Source organism: Chironomus tepperi, unplaced genomic scaffold (assembly GCF_022539635.2).
Source record: "Chironomus tepperi strain 1889 unplaced genomic scaffold, CSIRO-AGI_Ctep_v1 contig_376, whole genome shotgun sequence".
NCBI lineage: Eukaryota > Metazoa > Arthropoda > Insecta > Diptera > Chironomidae > Chironomus > Chironomus tepperi.
In genome coordinates, this window is record NW_027226498.1 from 4,224,017 (window position 1) to 4,250,412 (window position 26,396).

The following is a 26,396-nucleotide window of genomic DNA, read 5'->3' on the forward strand; positions in this document are numbered from 1 at the left end:
AATGCCAAGGCTAGAAGTGATGTCCTGTCTCATCGCTGCTAGATTGAAAAATACAATAGTTCATTTGCATCAAGATTTGTCATTCGAAACATTCTTGTGGACCGACAGCGAAATAGCACTTCGTTGGATCAAAAATCCCAATCAACGATTACCGAAATTTGCTGTTTCGCCAGTTGAAGAGATTTTGGAACTTACTACTCCACATGAATGGAGACATGTAGACTCCAAAAACAATGTTGCTGACATCGCTACAAAATTCAGAGCTTTTGATTTTGGAGATTCAAATTCGGATTGGTTCAAAGGTCCTAGGTTTCTTAAATTGCCGAGAGAATATTGGCCAAAGCAGAAAATTAATTTTGAGTGTTCGAGCAACAATGTCAATGTTATAGTTCAAAATAATAATATTCAATCGCCAATTAAACTGCCAAACATCAATTGTGCATTAGCTTCTGACTATTTTATTGATTTGTTTCCAGCTTCAATTACGAGCAATTGGGATAAATTAACGAGAGCCGTAGCTCGGTCACTGAAAATCTACTTTGAAATGATCATTCCACTATTAAAAACAAAAAAATGGAATGAAATTCTTGCGTGGAGACAACTTTATGAGAGCGCTGATATTGAACATCCAAAAGCTATCGATTATGAAAGAGCCATTCTATTCATCATACGCAGAATGCAGCGTGAGTCATATTCTCTTGATTACAAAAGGCTACAAGAAGGAAAAAGTGTGAGGAACATTGAACTTGCTCAACTAAATGTATTTATGGATCACAATGGTGTGATGAGAATAAGTTCACGGGTAAATCTTTCTAAGGAAGTTTATGCTCAAAAAAATGCACCCATAGTGCCTAGAAAAAATCCAATTAGTGAAATTTTACTCATGCATTATCATCACAAATACAAGCATGTGTGCATTGAAAGCCAAATTGCTGAATTTAGATCTTCTATGTGGATGCCTCAAATCCGCTCAGCTTTGCAGAAAACAAAGCGTTTATGCAACTACTGTAACGTCAAGAATGCAGTTCCAGTTCCTCCCAAAATGGCTCCATTGCCAGATTACAGAGTAAATCCATCACTGAAGCCATTTGAGGTCACTGGCTTAGATTGTGCTGGACCATTAATAGTATATAATTATGGAAGGGCGAAAAAGGTGTGGATCCTTATCTTTACTTGCACAATGACCAGATTTGTGCATTTGCATTTACTTGAGAAACTTGATACACTAAGTGTACTGGAAGCAATAATTTCACTTTGGGCAGCTCATGGCCCCATCAGCAGATTCATTTCTGACAATGGCACCAACTTCGTCAAAGCCGCGAAGGTCATCAATCACGATAAGCACGAAATATTGAAATGTCTTGAACAGTCTAAGAAAGAATGGGACAAGAAACAAGTTGAAAAGTTTTGTACCTGGAAATTCATTCCCATTCAGTCGCCGTGGTTTGGGGGTTTCTACGAGAGGCTTATTAAAGAAGTCAAAAGAGCCATAATATCATCCATTGAGAGTCGAAAGGTATCCAAAAGGGAACTTAACATCGCACTGCAAGAGGCAGGTCACCGACTCAATTGTCGACCTCTCACTCACAATCCACTAAGCAGCGAGGATGAAGAAGTCCTCACCCCTCATCATTTAGCAAAAAACCGTTCAGGATGGCCATTGCTCCCATCATTATTCAGTCAAAAAACACCCCATGATCCGATGAATGACAGAAGTGAATATAGGAAAGGACGAATTTTAGCTGAAGACATTACTCGCAGATTCGTCGCATATTACTTGCCTGTTCTAACAAAACGAGACAAGTGGTTTAAGGACAAGCCTCCGATGAAACCGGATGATTTAGTTCTACTTGTTGACCCAAATAAAACTCGGAAAGCATGGGAGCGAGCAAAGATCATCAAAATTTACAAATCAAAGGATTCGCGAGGAAGAGTTGCTGATATTCGTATGTCGGATGGCACAATAAAGCAACGTCGTAGTGTCAATAGACTTGCCAAATTAAATATTCAGAAACTCTCCGCATGACTAAGCATGCCTTATTATAAAACTCACTTAAATTCCCGAAAGAACGCATCAGTTCTATTATTATACGCATGGTATAGCATTAATTATTTTTTTCTTCTCATTACAGATAAATCAATTATAATCATGAATTTTAAATTAAGCAAGCGCAAGGCAGAACAAAATGATCTGACAGAACGTATGAATAAGTTTCCCAGAACTCAAGACAATTTCTATTCGATTGTACAATTAGCTCCAATTCCTGAATCATTTACCCTCAGCCAAATATTGCTGGAAATTTCACCGTACATCAAGGATGCGATTGGAATAATGAGAGTGGCTGATTATAAGGCTAAACGCTTGGGTGAAACTGTGTTCATTTATCTTCCATTTAAGCAAAGCGCACAATACCTTGAAAAGGTAAAATTGGATATTAATAACAGCTACGTTTCTCCTATAGAGGTTCCAATGAAGATAGGCCGAGCAACGTTTATCGACAAAAACTTCAGTGCTTCGTTTCATGGCGTACCAATTACTATTATGCTAAAAGGCTTAGATCGAAAGCAAGAAGCGCCCATTTATTACTTGTTTGAGTTATTAAGATACTTCGAAAAGAAAGGTGTTATAACTGGAATGAGGTTGGGATATGATGGAAAGAGAGATTGGACTATCTCCCATGGATTTGCGACATTCCTTCGTCAAGCTGATGCTCGCCTAACCGCAGGAGAAGGTGGATTTATTGAGCATATGATTCAGCAGAAGCTGATTAAAGCAACACTCAGCGAAAATATCCCCATGCTGGTCGCTATGGAAGACTCTCATTTCCTCCAAAATGGAATTGTTCCCTGGAACCAAGAAGCCGAAGCAATAAATCAGTTAATCATTACTTACGAATGGCCAGGATATTTGCAAGAAAAGAAGCAAATCGACAACAAGAGATTGATCAAAAACCTGTACGACAAGTATCACAAAAAATACCCAGGAAAGGGAAATTCGAAATCAGCTAAAAAGTTTCGTCAAACACACAACGTAATGCTGAATGCAACAGAAGACACAACTGAGGAGGAGGACGATGAGGATAAGAAAACATCGGAAGGAAGTAAACAGACCGTTCAATCACGAATAGAAGAAATAGGTGAAACATCCAAGACGGCTGAACCTAATTCGGAAGACTCTGATGATGAAGTCCTTCAAATTGACCTCGATGCTGACATCGCTGAATAAGCATATATGATATATGCATATATGTATATCTTTATGAATTTCTTTCGGGCGCCGAGTATGTCATTCGCTACAAATGACAGACTTCAGTTACATTTTACGTTATGTCATAAAATTCGTACTTGCTCAATAAAGGGATAATTTTCCAGGTTGATATTACCCTACACTTAGCAACCCCTTTTCTTACCCCATTTAATATCAATAAGTCAAGAGGGTTGGATCCAAAAGCAATGATTGTAAGTTACTCTTATATGAATTTTGTGCATTAAACTAACTTGAATTCCTTTATTAATCTTAAGTTGTGAACTCACAAATTTATGGAATAAACCAGCTGAATTAAAAATATAAGCAAGCCGTTTTTAATTATATTATTTGGTGTTCGCAGAAATTGCGCTATTCCAACCTTGAAGACAATTCATAATGAGGATTGAATATTCCCCATTTGGATTAAATAGCGATATTTTGTACAGTCATGACAGACATGATGATGATGATCTCATCACTATTTATTATCTGCAATCAATTTTGAATCAAAAAAATAATTTCTGTTTCAACTCTCAAGAGCATTAAATATTTTTTTTCCACGTGCTAATATAAATTTATTGAATAAAAGCTTATGTGAAGCTATGATATCAAATACAGTCTCTAAAATATTCATAATTTATTGAAGGGGGATAAGAAGAAAGAGAAATGGAGAGAAAATATTAAATATTTATAGAGTGAATGCGTATTTTTATTGCCTCGTTGATCATCATGATTGTGCGTGCCACATTGAACATGAGGTGTCCTCAATAATCATACTCGACCTCGTTTTTGCTCCTTTTTACTAAACAAAAGTTTTCTTCATTTCCATTTTAACTTGTGAATTGGAAGAAAACTAAAGAAGGAGGGAAAAATAAATGGGAAATAAAATAAAAAACTTTGAAGGCGAATCAAATTCTGCAGAAAATATAAAACTGTTTTTACTTTTTGGTAGTAATAAACTCTGTAGGGTTGTGAATGTTAATGGAACTAATTCAGCGAAAACGAAAATTAAAAGGAATCGTTTTAACCATTCGGAAGTAGTTTTCTTTACAAAAGTTTCTTTAAGGATTTTTCGGATTTTTATTGACAAATGATGTGGCAATATAGACTTAAGAAGAAAGAGGCAGAATCAATTGAATGCTTAATATCGCCTGAAAAATTCAATATGTCTTTAGGGACTATGAATACCAGAGAAATATTTGACCAGACGACAACTTGACATAATGTCTTACTATTAACTAGACCTAAGATTGACTAATGACATTTTCTTTGGAACGTTCCGTAAAATTTGTCATTAGTTGATATCAACTCGGGTTAGCTTTATTGCAATTTATTCAATAGTGAAACAAACCACGATTACATCGCCTAGATATAAATACCATTTCTTACGCACCTTTCGATTTCTTTTCAATATTTCAATTTCCATAAAACGTTTCCACCATAATAATAAATTCAGCTCGATTTGACGTAATTCACCCACATACTTCAAATGATATTCGTACCAACTACGAATAGTTGTGTCAGAATAGCGTGAAATAATTTAAAAATAAACACAATATAGTAAGTAGCTTTTTCTATATTCTATAAATAGAAGCAGTTAGTATGCGCACGAAAAAATCAAAGAATTGAATGTATAAGTAAAGTGGGGCTAAATTAAGATTTCACACATTTCATATCCCCACGATAAAAAGCTTACATTTTAAGGTTTGTGCGAGCATTATTTATTAACACATAAACTACTCACTTAGAGACATAAATAGGAGAATAAATTTCATCAAAACGATAAAATGCAGACTTTTTTTTACATAAGCTTCCTAATTTTCCTACTTATTTGTTTGAAAACAATTTACAACAAATGTAAAGTATAAAAAGCAATAATAATGTGCCATGTGTATGAAATGTTGTCAAATAAAATTATTGCACATATGGAAATGCTATGAAGTGAGATATAAAAGAGAAACTTCAGCAACAGCGGCAGTGCGGTGATGGTATTTCTTTTTGAAATATGATAAGAACATTATTCACATCACTCGACACTCGAGTGTGCTTCCTTCTTTGTTGCCTTCATCTTAATTTAAATTCCTTGGTGAGACGATTTCTGAATGAGTTGATGCGATTCGCTTTATGCTGATATGAAAAAAGCTTCAATATTTAACAAACCGTAAAATTAACCCTTTTTTTAAAAAAAAGATGAGAACTTTTCAGCCTGCTTTTAGTTAGCACTTATAAAACTTGGAAGCATTTTATTTAATTTTCAATAATATCTGAGAAAATGCTTTTTTAATTCTTTTACATCATTTATTTTTTTAACGAAAGTTATATAAGAGTTCTTTTAAAATTTCAGGTCTGTAGACAAAAAAAGCGAATATAAAGTTACAGCCGACTCTGACTCGGTCAAGGGGGGTATTTTTAAAATTTGAATCAATAATCGATACCAAATTTTGTTTTAATTAAATACCTAAATTAATAAATTGAATGCGCTCTTAATAAGATCACAAAAATTGCTTTGTACTTATTTCGTTTAGTCATTTCCTCAGCATTAGCATCGAATCAACGCATGTAGAAATAAAATTTTCTATTCATGATCGTAAGAGCATAGAAATAGAAATGAAAATGGCAATGGATGCTGATGTCGCTTTAAATAATTAATTTGTAAAAAGAGCATGAAATTTGTTCATGGACGAAGAAAAATAGGATGAAGGAATTATTTTAATTTTTGCTGTGCACTGTAATTGAAAACATTTAAATTAAGGTGATTAAAAAGTTATGGAAGGTATTTTTAAATGAATGAGATGAACTTTTCAAGCAAATGAGGAAATTTACGTATATATACATTTAATTAGAATTTCTAGTCAATGATTTTGTTGATTGGGAAAGAAGCTAGAGGAATTTGTAATTAACGGATTATTGATTAATTTTGATATTTAATTATTCTTAGAATTTAAACGTAAAAGATTAAAATAAATTTCGATAAATATTTAACGTGACGTGCAAAATCAGTATGATATTTTAAGCAAAAATACCTGTCAAATCATACCAATATATCCATGTAAATTCCATATCATTAGTAGTGAGTTCAATTATTTATTTAACATATGACAAATGTTTAATATTTAGCTGGAATCGTTATTGATATGCCAACAAATATATCAACAAGAAATCAACGCAAATAGTTTTGTATAATGTTGAATAAATTTAATTTGCAACTTTATACCACAATCAATCACACAAAATGAATTCTAATTAAAAGTGTATTAATTAAATTGCCTTAAATAAATCATAATGATATTTTCAATAAAAAATACCCCAAAAATAAAATGTAATTGAATTAAATTAAGGATCGTAGAATTAATGAGTAAACGTATTAAAATGATGTCAATTAATTTTATTCGATAAAATATGAATTGAATCTATCAAACGCAATTTGTATTGCAACTTAAAATTCTGACAAAGGTAATTTGCGCATTCAAAACAAAAATGTAATTTATATTTTTTTATTTCAAGAAATAACAAAGATTCGATAAAATGTGATTAGGGTGTCTGGTTTTATATTTTTTGATGAAAAATTCCATTTCAAAAATTTCGAATTAATATTGAAATTCAAATAAATGAATTGCAATTTTATTATTCCTTCCCTTTCAATTAAGCTCATGCGTGCAAAATGAATGACAATTGCATAATCAAGTAAAATATTGGTTAAATGATAAACAATCCAAAATCAAAAAATAAATTTTACACTAAATAAATTAAACAAAATCAACCAGTTAAAAACAAGATAAGTTTTAAATATAATAAAGAACCAATTTACCAGTTCAAAATTAAATTGATATTTTCGAGTAGAGGAAATTCTATTACATGCATACATATATTAAATTATCACTCTCAAATTATTTTCAGTTCGTATTTCATTTTCATTCACTTTCAACAGCATAAAGAACATATGATATATATATGAATGATTCCACCGAGAGGATAATAATAAAAATTAACAATTGGTTTAACTGTTAAAATGAATAAAGCGCAGATTTTTAAGGCATTTTTTGCGAATTTTTCAAAGGATGACACTCAAAAACATTTATTTTAAGGATTATACCCCAGCGACACAAATGAAGAAGACACTGCCTTAATTTGGCATCACTATGTCTGCAAAATTTAAGTAGCTTACATTTGGTGTAAATAAAAGAGCTTTAGCAGTTGTTCGGGATAGTTTGTTAATTAATCAAACAATAGTAATTTTATCATTGCACAACTAAGATAACATGATTAGTATTCATACTTAATTGGTTGTTTGAAATTTAAATGTCATTGGATTATTTAAATTTTCTAAAATTTCAGACAAATTGTTACTGAAAATTGACCAAAATTACATTAGGCAAAAAACATGCTAATGGAATAAACTCTTTGTTGAGTCACTTGAACAGAACAACTGCATGCAAACTTGATCGAAAAAAAAAATAAATGAGAGAATAATATTTTTGAGTTGAAATTTAATAAATGAAGCAAAACGAGATATTGCAGCAACAACACTAGTAGCGATAATAATAATTGTATAAATATTGAATGCGAAAAAGATGAAAACACGGAAAAACTTTTTTTCTGTTCCATCGAGAATCCGCATTCCAAAAAAGTATGATTTAATGATAAAAGCCGACATGCATATGAATAAATGGAAGTAAATTTGGGTAAATTTAATAAAAATGGGGTGAAACATTTGCGAACTTTTCTTTTTTTTACTTAATTTTTTTATTCGTTACCTCTGAATTTGTTTAGGTCCACGTGATGAGATTAAAAAAGGTAAATTCAAAACGGAAGTTGCGAGTAATGTCCGCTTCAAAATAAATCCCCCGGAAAATGATCCTTTTGGACAACTCCGTCCTTTACACTTAATTTTTATGCTCGCACGTATTTCATTCTCTCATCAAAAAATCAAATTTTTTTCTCTCTCGCACCGCAAACATAAAATTTATTTAATAAAAAAAAGTCTCATTAGCAATTTTCTTGACGCCTTTAAAGCTCCTTTTAGCTCTTAAAATATTTGTATCATCACTCAACATCATCGTTATCATCACAAAATTTCTCTATAACACATTTTCGTGCTCGTACTTTTCTCATTCTTTATCTTAATTACACAATAAACGTTGGAATGATGCCGGTTGGAAAAAATTGCCTTTATAAGAATCTGTTTTATTCATCTACTTTTTATTCTTGTCATTTTTCTCTCATTGCCATTCAAAATGGTCTTGATTCGATGGAAAACGTCGATATTTAGCAGAGTTGATGTTTTCAGGTGTGAGTCGAAATGACTCGGTCGCTGAATGGTTTAGTATTTTAGTACATAATTGTTGTAGTACCGAACCGATCCGGTCAGAAACTTGTATTTTTTTCAAATCATATGTAATAGAAACGCGGCTCACAGCCTTCCTTTGTAACCTAAAGGTAGTCTTATAAAGTTCCCCTGAATACAATAGTACATGAAAGTGAAATTTGATAACAACACTGACAAAATTTCTTCTGAAAATGCCATGAATAAATATTAATGTAGCACGTGCTGCTCATATGTCAACACTTACGAGATAATGAGCAGAAAACGCGCTAATTAATCGTTAAAAATTTTTCACCACATTTTTTGAACATTTTTCTCATTTCTCAGTTTCTCCCTCAACTCATTAATTTATTCATACCAACATTTTTCTCTCCTACTTTCATCTCTTGTGTCTGTGTCTCTCATTTAATGTCAGTTCATCATTTATTGATAATGAATCAAGATGATTGAGTATATGATATTCGTATACAATCCCCAAAAAATAAGGACGTAATGTAAATATAATTCTCATGAGAGAAAATTTCCTTATTCATAATGAATGAGCGAAATGAATGATAATAGAACATCATCAACTACATCGCTACAGTCATCATCATAAATGTACTAAATTAGCACTTTGTAGTTATTGCAAGACATAAAATTTAATTATGATTACATTCTTGCGTGGTGAAAATTTTGTTTGAATATAAAATTAATAATATTTTCTTGTGTAAGTCAATGAAATATTACTTGTGAGTCAAAAGGTCACGAATGTTATTTTCAATGGCATCACTTACTTGTCAATTGAGGTTGAAGAGAACAATATTCATAATTAAATTAAGATTTTCATTCACTTCTGAATGGGAAATAATTTTATCTCAATTCATTCATTTCTGACTGTGCCATATATAACCACACGAATGTCTTCTTACGTCTCCATTCCGTGTATAAACAAACTTTTCAAACAAAAAGAGTAAAATCATCACGTTTTTACTTATGTGTGTGCAGACTTGATTTTCTTGACAGAACTTTGTTGCTTTAGACTGTCGATTAATCAGTCAACTTATTCGTGACCTAAAATCACGGATTTGGTTTTTACCTTTATTACATTGAATATTGTTTTGGAAAACTAAGAGTAGAGGTAACCTATATGCCACGGCACAAAAGTGTATCATGAGCAGTATCGTGAGCAGTTTTTTTCGAGGCTTTTCACCGCAGTACACAGGTTGTCCAGTAATGACTAAGAGTATTAGTAGGATTTGTAGTCTGTGTAAAACATTTTTGAACTAATAAAAATGCGCCACATTTACTAAATCACTGCAAATACATCTAATGATGAAAATAATCTAATTTTTTTCATTTCTAAAAGGATGAAAAAGAAGAAGAATACAAAAAAATGAAAAGCTAAAAAGCGGATGTGCTTGGAAAGTTTGATGATTTTTTTTCCTCGCTAGAAAATGAAAAATGAATGAAAACGAGAAAAAAATAATTGAAAATCGAATGAAAATTTTTATTTCATTTCCACATAAAAGATGGAAGGTCAAATGTTATATGTGTGAAGAAGAGAAACGAGAAGGGATTATTGATTTTAAAACCAAAGAGGATTTTTTCTAGTTTTTTTGTCATTCTTTAAAACATTTCCTAGCTTTTTTGTGGTTGAATTACGGTCAATGATTTTTCTGTTTATTTTAAAAAAGATAGAAAAAATGTAAAAATTTTCATTTTGTGGTAAACTTTTGTGGTTTGTTTACTGAAAACTTACTTTGAGATTCTGAGTTAAAATGAATATATTAAAATAATGAGAGTGTTAAGAGATTTTAAAGGCGGAATGTGAAATGATATAGGGGATTGGATACTTTGAAAGGTAAATTGGGAGAAGTTTAAAGTATTATCCGTAAGTAAGTGAGGAAAAGGGTCGTATTGACGGTAGAATAATTAAATCATGCCACTAAGATTTCCACTTCTGATTAGGTCATATTTCTGATCAAACCATTGTATTGAGTATATTTAAGATTTCTAAGCCCAGTGTCATAAATGAAGAAGGCTCCATTAAATCTCTTTCATTAACAAGAAATGAAATTCGACTCTGTTAGGCGTTCGAATGGCTGCCAACAATAGACGAATTATTCAGGTGAATATGACAAAATTATAAAATGTCAAAAAGTACCAAGACTTAAAAAATGACATAAAAATTCAAATTAGAGAGATTTCATGTCATCACGTTGTGCTGTAGATGTTACACAAATTTAATTCAATCCTTCAAATTCAAATGATTTTCATACATTTACAAGTATTTTCTTGAGCATCACATTGCATATATAAATTTATTCCATATTTTCCTGCTTTCACCTTACATTTTCTCGAAAAAATCCACGGTTGATTTCATGCAATCTCATTCAATATGAATGCATTCAACACGTAAGTTTCAACGATCATTCATTTCCTGTTTTTTTCGTGCATGTATGTACATACAAGCATAAAAAGGATATTAAAATTCTTCTCATAAAATTTTTCCCTCTTTTCTTGTTGCTGGTTTCTGTTGTGCTTCAAAAAAACCATAAATGTGTTGATCTCTCCCATTCTCTGTTTTTTAAAAATAGCATATCATAAAATTCTATGATTTTCATCACTAAACAGGAGATGATGGAAGAATGAAGGAGTAAAAGTTTTTTATTCATTTTAAACATCATGTTTATTCTGGATAATCTGTAAGATATGTTTTATTCTGCACATAAAAAATTGTTGAATCTTAAAAAGGGTATTCAATATTATTAAAGTTTGTTGAGTCAACAGAATAATATTTTTGAAGAAAATTTATTTCCTTAAATTATCATCAATATTTGCTTTGCTTTTGGTAGAAAGAATGAAAAACTAAGTTACAGGGATGGAACTTGAACGTTGAATTTTGAGAAAATGGAAATGATACTTGAAAATTTTTTGAACAAATATCTTCTCTCCTAAAGATTTTAATACCGGATTTGAATTCCGGTATTTCATACAAATCAATACCGGTATTAAAAACCAAATTTCTACTTTATTGAATTCCTGAGCTTAATTTTAAGATTAAAATAAGTTCATTACTTTTTTTAGTCTAATTTATCAACTCTGCGCCATTAATATTATAGATTGAAATATTAAGGAATTTTACGATAGAAATATATTTTCATAGTCATATCTACATAAAACAAATTTTACAGATTGTTTGGTTTTGTGGATTAGAATACGGATTAGTTTCTCCATAAAATTCACAAATGTAAATGAATCTTGTAAATGGATACTATTTTAAATAAATCAAATTTTGAAATGTTAATAATTATTGATTGTAGCATTTTGATAAGAAGTTGTTTTAAAGTTTTGAAAATTAATGAATTGAATAATTTATTGGAAATAAAATGATGAATTATTAATGCTGTTGGGAATCTTTTGTGGTTGAGAAAATGAAGAAAGTGTTTAAATAATAATGAGAGGAAGAAGAAAGATTACATGGCCGGTATAAAAATAATTTTACGTTAAGTACCATACAAATAACAATTAAAATCAAGCATTTGTGTCATACCAGTAAGGCATTTCTGCCTCTAATGCTTTCTGGGTATATTCGTTCTTATTATAAGTTAGAATATTTTTATAATTTAACTCACTTGTTTTTCAAACAATGAAAATTTTAAGACTAAACTTTTTTAAATGAGTAGAACACAAAAGGAAGAAAAATCACATCGAAATAAATACTTTTTTTTTAGAAAAACTTGTTTTTTCCAATACATATTCTTTCATGTTTAATTTTAAAAAAAATCTATACAATGTGATGTTATTTTTCCAATAATTATAATTAAAAAGTATATCTTGTTTCCCATCATCTGTAACAAGAGAAATGTGAAGCACATTTTTCTATCGTGTAAAACAATTGAACAAGAATGGAATACGAAGAAGAAATTATAGCTCATTAAAATCTTGTTTTAGATAGTGGCACACATTGAAATTTTTCGAATTTTTAAAAGAGCACGAATTCCGATTTTTGACGCAAAACACAGTGTAAGTTTTCAAATAATCGAAACTTTCGAGCAAAACTTTGAATTGTAACAAATAATCACTAAAAATTCACTGGTTTCTGTAAGGTAAGTGAATGCAAAACATTCTGTGAACAAGCCTCTGAATAATATAGAGTGCATTTTCTTAGCAAGTCGGCATCCTTGAATGGCTTGAGCTTTGACACTAAAAGATTAATATCTTTTAATACAGAAATCTTAAATCTAGTCGACTTCGAGCTCTGTCTCAAAATGCAGTACGATATATTATTGTCAACTCAAGTGATATGAGTCGAATGTTAGTCAACTTCGAGTTCTGCTACACATACATATATGAAAAATCACAACAAACCTTTTCTCAAAAATGATGTTTAAAAATATTCATCGAGAAATCTGTTAGATAACGATAACGAACAAAGGGAAATGAGTACTGCATAGAAAAAGTTGTTGAAAAGATGAAAAGTTTCTCTGAGCTTTTTTTATTCTCATAACAAATAAATTACTTTCCGACTTTTTTTGTGCACAGCACATTTTCTTCTTTCCATATTTTTTCTTTCATATTTTAAAACGTGTTTTATCTCATTTCTATCGTTTCTCACACAAAAAAACATTTGCAAATTCATCATAATATTTATCCATGTACACACACTCCCAAAGTAGAGTCAGAAATTTTATATATATTTTTTTTTCGCTCTTCATTCCTTCATGACTGTAAAATATTAATCTTGCTAGTGATGCTTCTGATGATGATGGAATGAAGAACAAACGAGAAAAACCTTTGGCAAAACATCTCTCCCATCCAAAACATCTCTCTTTCAGCATGCTTTAAAATGACCAGAATTTATCGGTTGAATAGTATGGAAATGGCTACAATATGCAAGTTTAAGAGGTATCGTGTTGAGTTTTTTTCTGTCTTGTTGAGTGTGATATTTTTATCATGCTTTAGATTTTTTCACTTCAAGGGATGGTTAAATTTAAACATTATGGTTTATGATTTAGTCTTATCAATACTGGCCCTGCAATTAATAATCATGTATTACACTCTTTAGACCTACAGTTTATAGTGAAATCTGTGTATATTAAATAATAATAGAAAATCGTTCAAAATCTTACTAAAAATAAATATTTTGTCTGTTTTTTATGTAAGCTAGTGGAGATAATATACATTTATACTCTGACCACCGTATTTCGAGAATGTAAATTTGATACAATTCAGCATTTGTATGTCGCATCCAGACAATTTGCAACAGACTTCATTACTTTGTTTCTCAAAATTTTTCGAGTATTTTACTCTGCCTCTTGTCAGTATTTTATAGCATTTGATATCTCGACTGTTTGTGAAAGCTACAAGAGTATCATCATTGCCGTCGCAAAAAAATTATCGTCCTTATATAAAAATATATACATTCGTAAAATACCAAACATAAAAAAGCACAAACATCATTTAATTCATTGAATCATAAATTTTACGAGCAAATGAACTTTCATAAAAAAAGTTTTTTTTTGTTTTCACTCCTCATTTTGTTCATCGTCATGACTTTCAGCTGCCATTGCTTTTTCAATTAAAATTAAATAATATTTACACTCTCATAATCAGCAATGCAAAGCTTTTAGCATTTCATTATCTTCATCTGGTTGATGTCTGGAAAAAAAATTTTCATTTCTGTCTCATATTTTCATTTTAGGCTTGTATTTAAAGTTATTCGATTCCATAGACATATACAAGCAAAAAAGAGTTTATGAAACATACATTTTCTTGACTCGAAATATCGTTAATTTATGTATTATTTGCTTTGCTGATTGCAAAAAAAACTCATATTTTCAATGCTAAAAATATACATATTTAAATGTTTTTTGGTCTTTTGGGATTTTTTTGTTCAAGCTTTAAAGTGTGAATAATTTTGGGGGATACAGTAACAAAAATGCAAAAAATTGAAATTCCTTTTTTTTAATAAAATAAATTACGTTACATGAGTTTGTGGAAACGAATATTAATTGTTTTGTTTTACATTTGAGGATTTAATGATTCAGCAGATTACGGTTAACGATGTGTTTTTTTATAAACGGTTGAATTAGCACATGACTTTTTATTTTACTAAATAACAATATAAAATTTAAAAGATTTAAGATTGAAAGATTTGAATTGAATTTTCTATGAAACTCATCCGAGCGACACAAAAAGAGGTTTAGCAAAGCTCCAAAAAGTGGAAGGAGTTTTCTTCATTTGTATCATTTTAAATAATCCTGGAAAACACACGGTGCATAAATAGACGAAAATTCGACACCATGTACACTTGACAAAATGACATGAAAATTCAACCTAACTTTTGTAAATTCTGTTCAAAAAAATATTCAAAATGACGTTGTTAAATGTGTGCAAAATGTAGCAAAAAAGCGATAAAATGTCAGTTTGAAACAAATACCAAAAATGCAGAATCCATAATAAAATTCAGTGAGTATCTTTCCAAATGAATTCATTCAATTAAACTCTATAATCAACAATGTACTCACTTATTCAATGAAAAGTAAAATAAAAATGTTGTCATCAACAACAGTCCAGTCATCCAACAAACAAGCTAAAAAAATTTATGCAAGCAGTAAAAATGAAATCGTGGATTAATTAAACTTGAATTATTCATGCAACTTTTCATCCCATCTGCATCTGACGTCAATGATAATAAAATGAAGCATCGCAAGAATCCCTTTTAATTATAAGCCTATTGAATTTATCTTCAGTTTATGCAGCATGTTTATTGAGGCAGGGGGATTTAGGCGGTTGCTACAAATATGTTTAGATGATGTGGTTGGGTATTAATTCGAATTTATGAATTTATTTTAGAAGACAAAAATGATTTAAAGCTTAAAAAGTTGTGAAGTTTATATGGAAATTTAAGAATTAAAATCCCAATTCTCAAATTTTTTTATCTTAATAAAAAGATACAGATGATGCTGTGAGAAATTTCTCATTGAAAATCATATGTTTCTCATCAAAAACACCCCACTGAATTTTTATTCTTTTAGCAATAAATTTAATTTAATTTTCTTTTAGGTATTTCATAAAATTTGCATTAATTCATAGTCATGTTATTAACCTAATACAAACGAGATAAAAATTATTTTTATTATTATTATTATCATTATCAGTAATTTGCATGTGACTTCTGAACAAATTTATTATTATTATGAATTTCACATATTTGCATTAGCAGGCAAAGCCAAAGCCACAGAATATAATGAAAGTTTAGTCGATTTTCTAGCTTTGGCCTAGTGGTTTAATTAGCTAATTATTGTTTAAGTAATATTTAGATTTCAAATTCTACTAAAAGATTGTCAAAAACTTTGTCAATTGATGACTTCAAATTGTTTCAAGCATTTTTAAAAAAAACTCAAAAACCTAAATCATTTGATTATCAACATAACGTTAAAATAATTCCCTACTTGTACATTTATTTAATTACGGAGAATTAAATTACTCGGTTAACTTGTTAAATGAAAAAGCCCTTAAATTTATCACATGGGAAATAAAAAGGGGTTAAATGTAAAAAAGTTTATCCATTCGTTTCAATAAATGTTACTAAAACGTTACTAGTAAAAATAACGAATAACGAATAGCGAAAATAAATAAAATATTGCATTGTTTAAATGAATCGAAGTCAATTCAAGTCGACTCGACTCCATATAATGTTTGAGTAGACTTCGAGTTCTGATTATTAATATGCAATGAAGGTGAGAGACATAGTATATACATATAAATAGTATGATAATAAATTTCATAAACATATGTTTGAATTTTTAATTAATATTTTCATTAGATAAATATTATTTTTGTGGTGATAGCAGCTTCTTTTTAATGTATTATTTTTTTAAGCTGTAAATGCTGCTTTAACTTATATTTGTACACACAGTTGAGATCAAACCAATACTTTGTTAAAGTTTAAATAAATGATTTTAGACTTTAGAGTTTAATAGGTGACTTTGGAAATGTAGCTTTTGCCTATGTTTAGGTATTACATACAGATTTTCCTTCTTGTAGGCTTGCCTAGCCAGAGGTAATACTTTAATTACCTCTGATTAGAATTCTAAAGCTAAAGTTATATCTTAAAAATTCCCTCAAAGGCGAATACTTTAAAACTAAAAATGCAAATAAAACAACCTATATAATTTTTATCCTCACATCTTCATATACTGCACATTATAAATGTTCTCATAATCCGTAAACAGTCTGGGGCGGCCATCTGTTGTATTTTTGAAGGAATGTTTACTTTTCTCCTATCCTGCCCTTTCCCGACAAGACCCAAAAAAAATCCAATTTTATAAATTATGCTGAAATTCGCTTGCAACTTTCCGACGTAGTCCTCAATAGAGGGTATTTTTGCTTCAGTATGAAGATCCGATATCCTTTCATATCTTGTTTTGTTGAAAACAATTCTCAAGAATTTGTTTTGTAGTACTTGTAGTTTTTGAAGTTATAAATTATAATTTTAGAAAAATTATGAACGAAACATGAACGCATTGCAATAAAGTTTTATTCCTTTTGATGCCTTATGTTGCCTGACTTAAGATATATTGTGAAAATCATATGGCCATCCTAATAAAGCCTCATATTTGCACTATCTTTATTTATGCAATCACTTTTCATTCCTTCTTTTTGCTGCTTTTTCTCTTTCGCTTTTTATTCAACATGAATATTTAAAGTACAGAAAAGGTTAATAATAACACATAAATGGGATATAATTCCATTGGCTTTATACATACACATTCATTCATTTATTGGTATGTTATGCTCTATTTTGTTCCGTTTTGTGCATATTATTAATGTTTCCATCGGGAGTGATTCGTGTAATTAGTTTTTGATATCAGTATTTGTGCTAGAAAAATAAAAATTTATGAGGATGGGAAAAATGGGAGAAAAATTTTCAATAAGTGTTCAATATGGAATTTAATCATAAATTTTTGCACAAATTTCTTTCACAAAATCAATTTGTAATTTAACTAATTCCTATCCTAAATTATAGTTCGTCTAAGACTGCAGGCCAGCATTGTTGGACAAACCCTATTTAAATGCAACATGTCGCAGTACGGTAATGCAAGAATGTCAGTTAGATGAACAACAGAGGTTTGGGGATTAATCCTCCATCCCATTCCCATTTTGAATAAAATTCTTCAATTTGCTAGGATTGATATTTTGTGCTTTATGGTTTTAAAATATTTTCGGCCAAAGTATTTCAATTTTGAACAAAAAACATACTGCTCGAAAATGAATCGACGAATTTTGTTGCATATTATCCGTTAAAACCTCTTAAATAGCTTTTAAAATTCAGTCAAAATTTTCATTTTTCTGAATTTTAAATCATTTTTTTTTATTTGGATTTTTACATATTTTTCATTCATCATATCTCAAATAATTTTATCATTTTTTTCCTATACACTATAAAAACTTTTGAGTACAATAAACTCATCATGCATCTCCTCAAAAAGCTCTAAAATAAATGAAAAATTCCATTCAACAAAAAAACACATGTTATACTTCTCATAAACATCTGTAAATATGTTTACTTCACATTCTTGCATGTACAGTTTTGTATATACAGGATAAATAAAAACAGCAGTATAATATTGCTGCACGTCTATACCATATCACCTTTACCAAATAAATAGCATTAGAAAATAAGCAACTGTCTCATAAAAACTTAATGATCATTAAAAATACACAAGTTGTCGAAAAAAAACGCAATTCTAAAGTTTTTTTTTCGTAGTTCATTGTCCCAAAACAAAAAGTAAAACTTGAAAATGATGAATTTTTTACAAGCCCGGCATCATGTTGGAGAACATGAAATTACATTTCTTCTTCCGCTTCTACCCCCATTTTTTACTTCCCTATCATCTATCCAACTAACTTATGAAGCGGACTTATGAATAAGGGAACGAAATAATGAATAAATTATTTATGGAAAATAATGCATCGACTCACTCAATTGTGAATTGTATGACTATAAAAATAGTTTTATGTTTTATTATTTTTTTACCCGTCTGTTCGTTGCTCACAAAATTGCAAACTTAGGGTTAGGTGGAAATTTGATTATTTGAATCTTTTGGAAGAATAACAGCACAGGTATTTTTAAATTGAATTTTTACAACATAAACAAATATATAAATTGCTAAGTCAGAATGTTCATAGTTAATATTAATAAAACATTAAAAAATATGGGATGATTTCAAGCAAAATAGAATGATTTCAACCGGAATCATTAATAAGCCTTCACTAACAATATTTATTGTTTATTTAGCAAAAGCTTATGTTTCAATTTTGTCATTACTCAAAAAAGTAAAAGGGCATTATCTATCAATATTGTACCATTTTCTTTATTACTTCAATCCGTTTTATCTTCATACATAAGCTATATGGTGAATCCTTTGAATTACACAGGATATTTTCCATAAAATGTTATGATATATAACTTTAGCCTAAGCTACTTGTCTCCCTACCAATCTCCTTATTATCGTTATAATTTATTACCTCATTGTCTCAGTCACTATAGCAATAAATAAAATTTAATCTATTCGCAGTCAAAAAATGTCAATCTTAAGTAAATATCCTTAAAGGAATATCGTACGACGGTATGAAGAAAAACTTTCATTCGATTTAATCTTAAGGAATGCTTTTGGACATTTATTGCAAAAAATAAAATTCCATGACTTTATAACGACGAGAACAAAAAACTTAGGGCAATTTTTTCTTTTCCTTCATATTTAGGTAGTTCAAAAATGTGTGATGTCTAAAAATACAGCAAAAAAATAATATTTGCTTTGCTAAAATTAGTCCTTCATGAATATACGAATGGCTTTTTGCGAACAAAAAGCTACCCCGTTTTTTGTCATGACTGCCATTCAATATTATTCTTATTATTCATATTCTGTCTACTGTTTCAATATAGTACAAAATATTATTTTTAACATCACAAATCGATAAATGGGTTACTCATGAAAAAGAATGAGGTTTTAAATCCTTTTGAGAAAAAAAGCATATGAAAGCGCATAAGGTGCAAAAATAGGTGCAGATCTTATGTCAATTATTGATTCCTAAAATAAATTTAAAAAACCAGAAAAGTGGTGGGCAACTTGGGCGCCACAAATTTTTTTTTTTTGGAAATGTCATGAACGGTATGTCGTGGGCGATTTCGATTGAGGCATGGGTAATGTGTGTCGTGAAGAATAGAACGATGTTCAGTACTAGTTATTAGAGAGATCCAGCCCAAGCCAATCTAAGTATCGTTTTTTGCTGAGTTTTGTCGAATCTTTCCTGGAAACAAAGTCACTTTTGTCATGAGGTCTGATTTTTAGATTTTTGTATACCATGTGCTTTCCGGGACCAATTTAATATTAAAAAAATACACAAAAAAACTTTTGACTAGAACTAAAGCTTGACACGATAAATCTGAAGTAATTATTCTTAACATTTGCAACTGTTTTATCGATTTATAAAGAAACAATATTTTCAAAAATAAATTTTTTTATTCAATGACAAAATTTAGCGTTAAAATTTTCATAAAATATTCATCGCGGGTGTAAAATGAAATCAACTTAGATGGGATTATAAAATTTTAATGACGATAATGTAGATTGGAAGGTTGCTAAAATTAATGATTCAAGCAATAAATTATGCAGTTGTTTGGATTTTTATTTTATTTTCCCAATTGGAATTATAATCTTTTCAATGTATATATGCTTCTAGGAACAAGTATTTTTTTTGGGTTCTTCGTCGAACAACTTTGAGTTTGTTAAGGATTTTAATATTAATGCTCCGGATGTTTGGTAGAAGATTTTTTTAAAGAATTAAATTGTTTATAATTGTTTATTTAAGACTGTCCAGTTTTAGAAATGAGGGCTTTGATTTTTATGTGTAGGCGCAAAAGAGGCATCTTATAAACTATGGCAGTAATTCCATCAAAGAAATAATTTAGATTTCTCTGTAATACATTTAGGGTAAAAAATGTAATTTTTGGTCACTTTTTTTTTGGTCATTTTTGAAAAAGGCATTTCTAAGCATTTTCAAAACATAGTTTGTATAGAAGAGTTGTAAAAGATCAAAAAATAAGAACTTGTGCATTAAAACTTTTGGCTATTGGACTTCCTGTAGTTTAAAATTTCCAAAAGAAAAAATGACCAAAATGACCAAAATTTGGCCATTTTTTGTTACAGCCGCTTGCGCTAAAGGACTTATTTTTCATAAACCAATAAGTACCCAAAAAGTTGCCTTGTACATCTCTCTATCATTCCTCATATTAATCTTTTCAAATGAATGAAGCACTTCCTCAGAATTCTTCATACAAAATGACTCATTTTCAAATGTAATTTTTGGTCAAAAAAAATGTAATTTTTGGTCACTTTTTTTTCGCAGGATGCATTGAAAAATTTGTATGGAAGGAAAAAAAATGTAATTTTTGGTCACTTTTTACAAAAGTAAGCGATGAAAATTTTTAAAAATTTTTTTCCTTAATCTGAACTTTTTTGATGCAAACTTAAAGATTTAGGCCCAATAAAAGTGTGATTCAAATTTTATGGCTGTAGCTGTAATAGAAAGGCATTAAATCATCCATCAAAATTTTCGAAAAATTCCTTCCATACAAAATTTTCAATGCCTACCGCGAAAAAAAAGTGACCAAAAATTACATTTTTTTTGACCAAAAATTACATTTTTTTGACCAAAAATTACATTTGACTTTGAAGTTGGTATATCTCGGATATGACAAGTCCAAAAATTCTGAATTTTTTTATGGTGAAAATATTCACAATATATGATAGTTTGAGCCACTTTCCAACAATTTTAGACAAAACAGTGAAGAGAAATAAGCATTTAAAGTGTCCAAAAATGAAAAATGACCAAAAATTACATTTTTTACCCTATTTTAATGAAACGTATTTCAATATTTTTCAAGAAAAATAAGATTAAAATCTTTCTCAAATGTGCCGCGCTAAACAGTTTTCGAATCACTTATTCAAATACAAATCGCAATTTGTATTATTCATTTATTAGGACAAAAATCACTTATACAAAACTTTGTTCTCTGAAAAATCTTTCTTCTTTTTCTAAAAACTGAGAATTATTATCCAAGAGATAAGATTATGAGAATATATAGAAAACTTTTTCACGATAATATTTCTTCTTCACTGTTTTGTCTTTATCTTATTATTTCTTTTGTTCCTTTCGTGCAATTTTAAGTCCCAAAAGGAAATTTTTCATTCCCACGCTCGCTTTTTTCATTCATTTTCACAGAAACATTTTCATTGTTAAGTCGAACATTTTTTAAAGTAATATAGCGGCACGCTCGCTGTTAGATTTGATTTTTCTAATGCAATTTAATTTTTTCAAACAACAAAGTGAGAGAAATTGTGAATTTTCCACTATTTTATGTTTTGCTTTCTTTGCGAAGTGGGAAAGATGACAAGTGTTTGATAACAGTGAAATTTGTACTGCAAACTCAGATTCATGGTACGTGCAATGCGTTTTGAACAAATTTTTCCTCTTCTCAGTCTAGGAAGTTATTTTTTTACTGTTTATAAAAGTTTTTGTCAATAATTTTACGGGTAAATAGGATTGTTGAAATATTGATAGTGTATTATGATTGTTTATTTTTGTTACTGTTGGTACCACCTGGTTTACTCAACTCAAATTGCTCTCTTTTTTGAAGAAATTCTTCAATTTGCTAGGATTATTCTAAAAAAATTCCAAATCCTATGAAAATTTTACATTCACAGTTTTTTCACTCGAAATTTAAAAATGACAAGCTTACCCCGCAATCTACAAAAGGTCTAGAATATTGCATAAATAAATTAAAAGAAAGTATGTCAGAATTAATCCCACATAAAATAAAATAATTCATAATTCAAAGCTTTACTGAGTGTGTGTGTGTGTTTCTTAATCTTATGAATATTATGAAACGCAATTTAATAATTAAGCGCTACATAAAAAAACCCAATGTGGATATATATACACCGTATCATGAAAAGTCTCGCTGATGGAAGTGCTGAATGGACCTTCGCTTTCGCTAAAAGATCATGTTTCGTCTTCAATATTTTTGGGGATTTTAAATTCGACGTATAGTTTTGCATATATTTAAAAAATTCAAGCTAGATAGATAAAGAATATCAGGCAATAACTTTCTTAAAATATGTTTTGCTTTTTATTTTAGTTTTAATCTAATGTTCAGAACATTATTAACACATTATGGCGGTGTGAATATAATAATTTAAATATCGTGGAATTTATGCATCCACTCCTATGTATTATTCTCTTGTAACGCCTACAGACAAAAAGATTGAATTGGCCTCAAATCTATTATTTTAAGTACTTATCTTGGCACTGTTTTGATCGCCAGCGGTGTTCATAGTGAAAATAGGAAGTGCCACGAGAAGGTGAAACACTTGATGTTTGGTAAACCACCGAATCGAATCGAAATTCTCCCCAACTACCCTGAATTTATACTATTATAGAATGCACTCGACCACATTTTACGTAATTTGAGATATTGAAGTGTAATCCCTTACCTATTAGAAAGAAAAATTTGAAACATAGACTAATTCAACTTTATAATTTAAATTAAGGCTCAAAGTATAATTTTTTAGATCATATTTCTTCGTAAATCAATTCAAGTTAAGTTTCCTGATTTTATGAAAGAAAGAAAAAGAAAACATTGTAGGGCGAATTATTAACAGAAATGTTTACTGCACAAGTGGGAAAAATTGATCAAACATTAAATAATTTTGTGGTTTGGGAGTAGTTTCAATATTTTTATTCGAAAGAAAGAAATTTGCTATGATTGAAGTTAATATTTTTTAAGGAAAGCAAAACTTTTCGACGTTGCAATTTTCATGATATAAGTCTGAGGTTTAGGGTATGAAAAAGTTAAAAAGTTTTTAGTACGAAACGAATCAAAAGAGAATTGATAATAATTTGTTTTATAAAGTTGTAAATTTAATATCTAAAAATAAGTTTTTAAGTAATAAAGTTTTAATTGAGAATATAAGAAATTGGTAAATTGATTTTTAATTAAAACTTACTTGAAATCTCATTCCTAGTAACATAAATTTACTATTTGCAGTGTGATTCAATAAACTAAACAAAGGTAGACTAGATCATTTTTTGAAGAAGGATAAATAAATAATTTAATAATGAACAATAAAATTCTCAAAATTTATATTTAAACTTTTATTCAGATTTAAATCCTTTTCCCTATTCAATGTTAAGAACTTTTCAAAATCGTCTATTTAAAAGGTTACCTATCATTGCAAGACTGCATAATTTCATTTTAAAAATTTTCTTTCTTATCCAAATTTGTAATTTTCAAATAAATCCTAATTTAAAAAGTTTTATATCAACACCTCATCTTCAGAACATTATGTTCCATTATGTTCTTTGTTCACTCAAAAACTCATTGAAGAGTTTCTCAAAATGTCCAAAAAGAAAATTTCTTCACAATTCACTGGACATACCAAGGAACATAATTCAATTTGCTCTCTTTTATTTCTTTTGATAAACTTTCTAAAACTTAACAAACTTGTTTCGATCTGAAGAAAGTAAATTTCTTAAGCACCTAACATTTTTTTTGTTCCAAACTTGAACGCTTTCAATCTTCAAAGTGAACAAAAAAAAACTTTTTTATTTCAATCCAGCTCGCATACATTTTTTTATTATCTGATGTACAAAATTGAATTTTTAAGATGGAATAAATTTAAAGGGAGAAAAAAAAGCAAATCTGATCATCTCCATTATACAATAAACCATTACATTCCCTCTTCTTTTCTTATTCATGAGACTGTGAAATTGCAAAATCATTCACAATTTTGTTCAGTATATTTCAATGTGAAGGACTTTTTTCCGTCTTGCATTCGTCTTTAAAATGAAGCTTTGTAAGCTCACTTGAATATTTTTTTCTCTTTATTTCTATCTCTAGTTTTATTTCCAGCATAGATTTTGTATGAAATGGTGATGTAATTTATTCGGTTTGAATGGCTGTGAAGATACATATTTGGTGGAGTCATTTGAAATTTATGCGATTTACGATTTTGATAGATTACTGGGGTTGAAATTTACTGATTAAGTGATTATGTATATGTATATGTATACTTCAGTTACACAAATACATGCATAAACTGTTGTGATTACGGTACCTACAAACGAAGAAGGCTCCTCCACGAAGCTCTAAATTAAGCTGTCATATGGCCATATGGGTTGAAAGTGACCAGCATAATTTGAAAATTTTCCTTTAATTTTTTTAGTTTCATTTAAAAAGCTTGCAGAAATCACTAAAAAAAGCGTTTCAAACACACAAGTCTCTTAAAAAATTCCCCAACTTTTTTTGTATATCTTCAAATATTGTTAGAAAGAAGAAAAGCCACTTAAAATAGCACACAAGTGGCAGCAGAAAGATATAGAGTGAATACCGAGAAATAAAGAGAAAGAGTAAAAATAAAAGAAATTTTCTCAATTGAGATAAAGTCATCAAAATAAATCGCAATGCACTTTTCATAGACTTTTGTGAAAATTGTTTGGAAAAATAGCAGGAAATTGTGTGAAACATATTTATGTTTTCTAAATGATTTTCAATGTTTTATGATTTAGAATTAGGTTGTGAACGAAATGTTATGAAATAATTGAGGAATTGAAAGATTGGGTTTCGTTGACAAAACATAATTTGATAATGAATTTTTGATCTATACCCTAATAAACGATGAAAATACTCACCTAAACGAGCCTGCTCATGAGTGTACTTAATCAGTTTGAATGAACATGAACAATTTTGTGAGCATAATCATGAGCTCTGTTCGTGAAACCTACAGTATATTACTCAATTAATCACAAAGTTACCACACCTCTTTTTCCTTAAGAACATTGTTTTCCGTCATCATGCATGTTTCTACCTTGAATACAACAATTGCAATTGTTATATTGTGTACTGTTCTGTTTTCTGAACTATACATTATATCATTTTATTTTTTATTGTATTTTTTAAGTCTGTTTTGTATTGCTTCAGATAAGAATGAATTTGAAATGGGATTTTTAAGGTTGGCAGTTCCCGCTTCCCCTCTCATTCAGTCCCACTTGAAGCTCTGATTTCTCTTACTGAATATTATTGTCTGCTGTGTGTCTATAGCATGCAATAACAAAATTGCATCATAATCATTTGCAATCTCATTCCGCTTCCGACAGGGATTTTGATAATTTGACGAGAAAAAGAAAGAAATTGCATTTTATTTGTACATATTGTTGTGCTTTTGTATGCAATGAAAATGGATTTTACCCCAAAATTGGATCTCATTTGTATTATGAGAAAAAAAAATTTTAGTTAGAAAAAACCATGCCATGGCATTGCATTGTAGTTGCTTGTTATTGCATGAAATTATATGAAATGAAAATAGAATGCACAGCAGTAATGGCTGTGGCTTTACTTATTTGCTATTCAAATGTTCACGAAATGTTGTTTCAATTCATATTTCTGAATCTATATTTATAATACTGAGAACATTCATATTCTACACACTTAGAATGATATTTTTGTCGTTCGAGAGATGAAATGGATTGTTTTTGTGATTTTCATTATTTATGTTATAATTGCTTTAAGCTTGTTAAAAGTTTGATGATTTATATGAAACTCAAATGATTTTATACAATTTGTATAAATTAATAAATTAATAAGAAGTCTGTTAAGCTTTGTCGTCTCATCTTTATGAATAACTTATTCAATATAAAAAGCATAATTAACAAGAAATTGGATCATATAGAGATTTTCAATATGTTATATAAAGAATTAATTTTGCATAATATTCT

General features: G+C 29.5%; 1 protein-coding gene across 3 annotated transcripts in view; it reads left to right on the plus strand.

The window, feature by feature from the left end:
- Positions 1-26,396, plus strand: part of eys (eyes shut) — a 49,023-nt gene that overhangs the window by 11,417 nt on the left and 11,210 nt on the right. The window contains exon 1 of one of the 3 annotated variants that reach the window (XM_070647793.1): positions 10,527-10,680. The exons of the other annotated variants lie outside the window; for them this stretch is intronic. The gene's annotated coding sequence lies outside the window, so the exon portion shown is untranslated. Of the gene's footprint in view, positions 1-10,526; positions 10,681-26,396 lie in introns of those variants that run through there. 3 annotated transcript variants of the gene reach the window in all.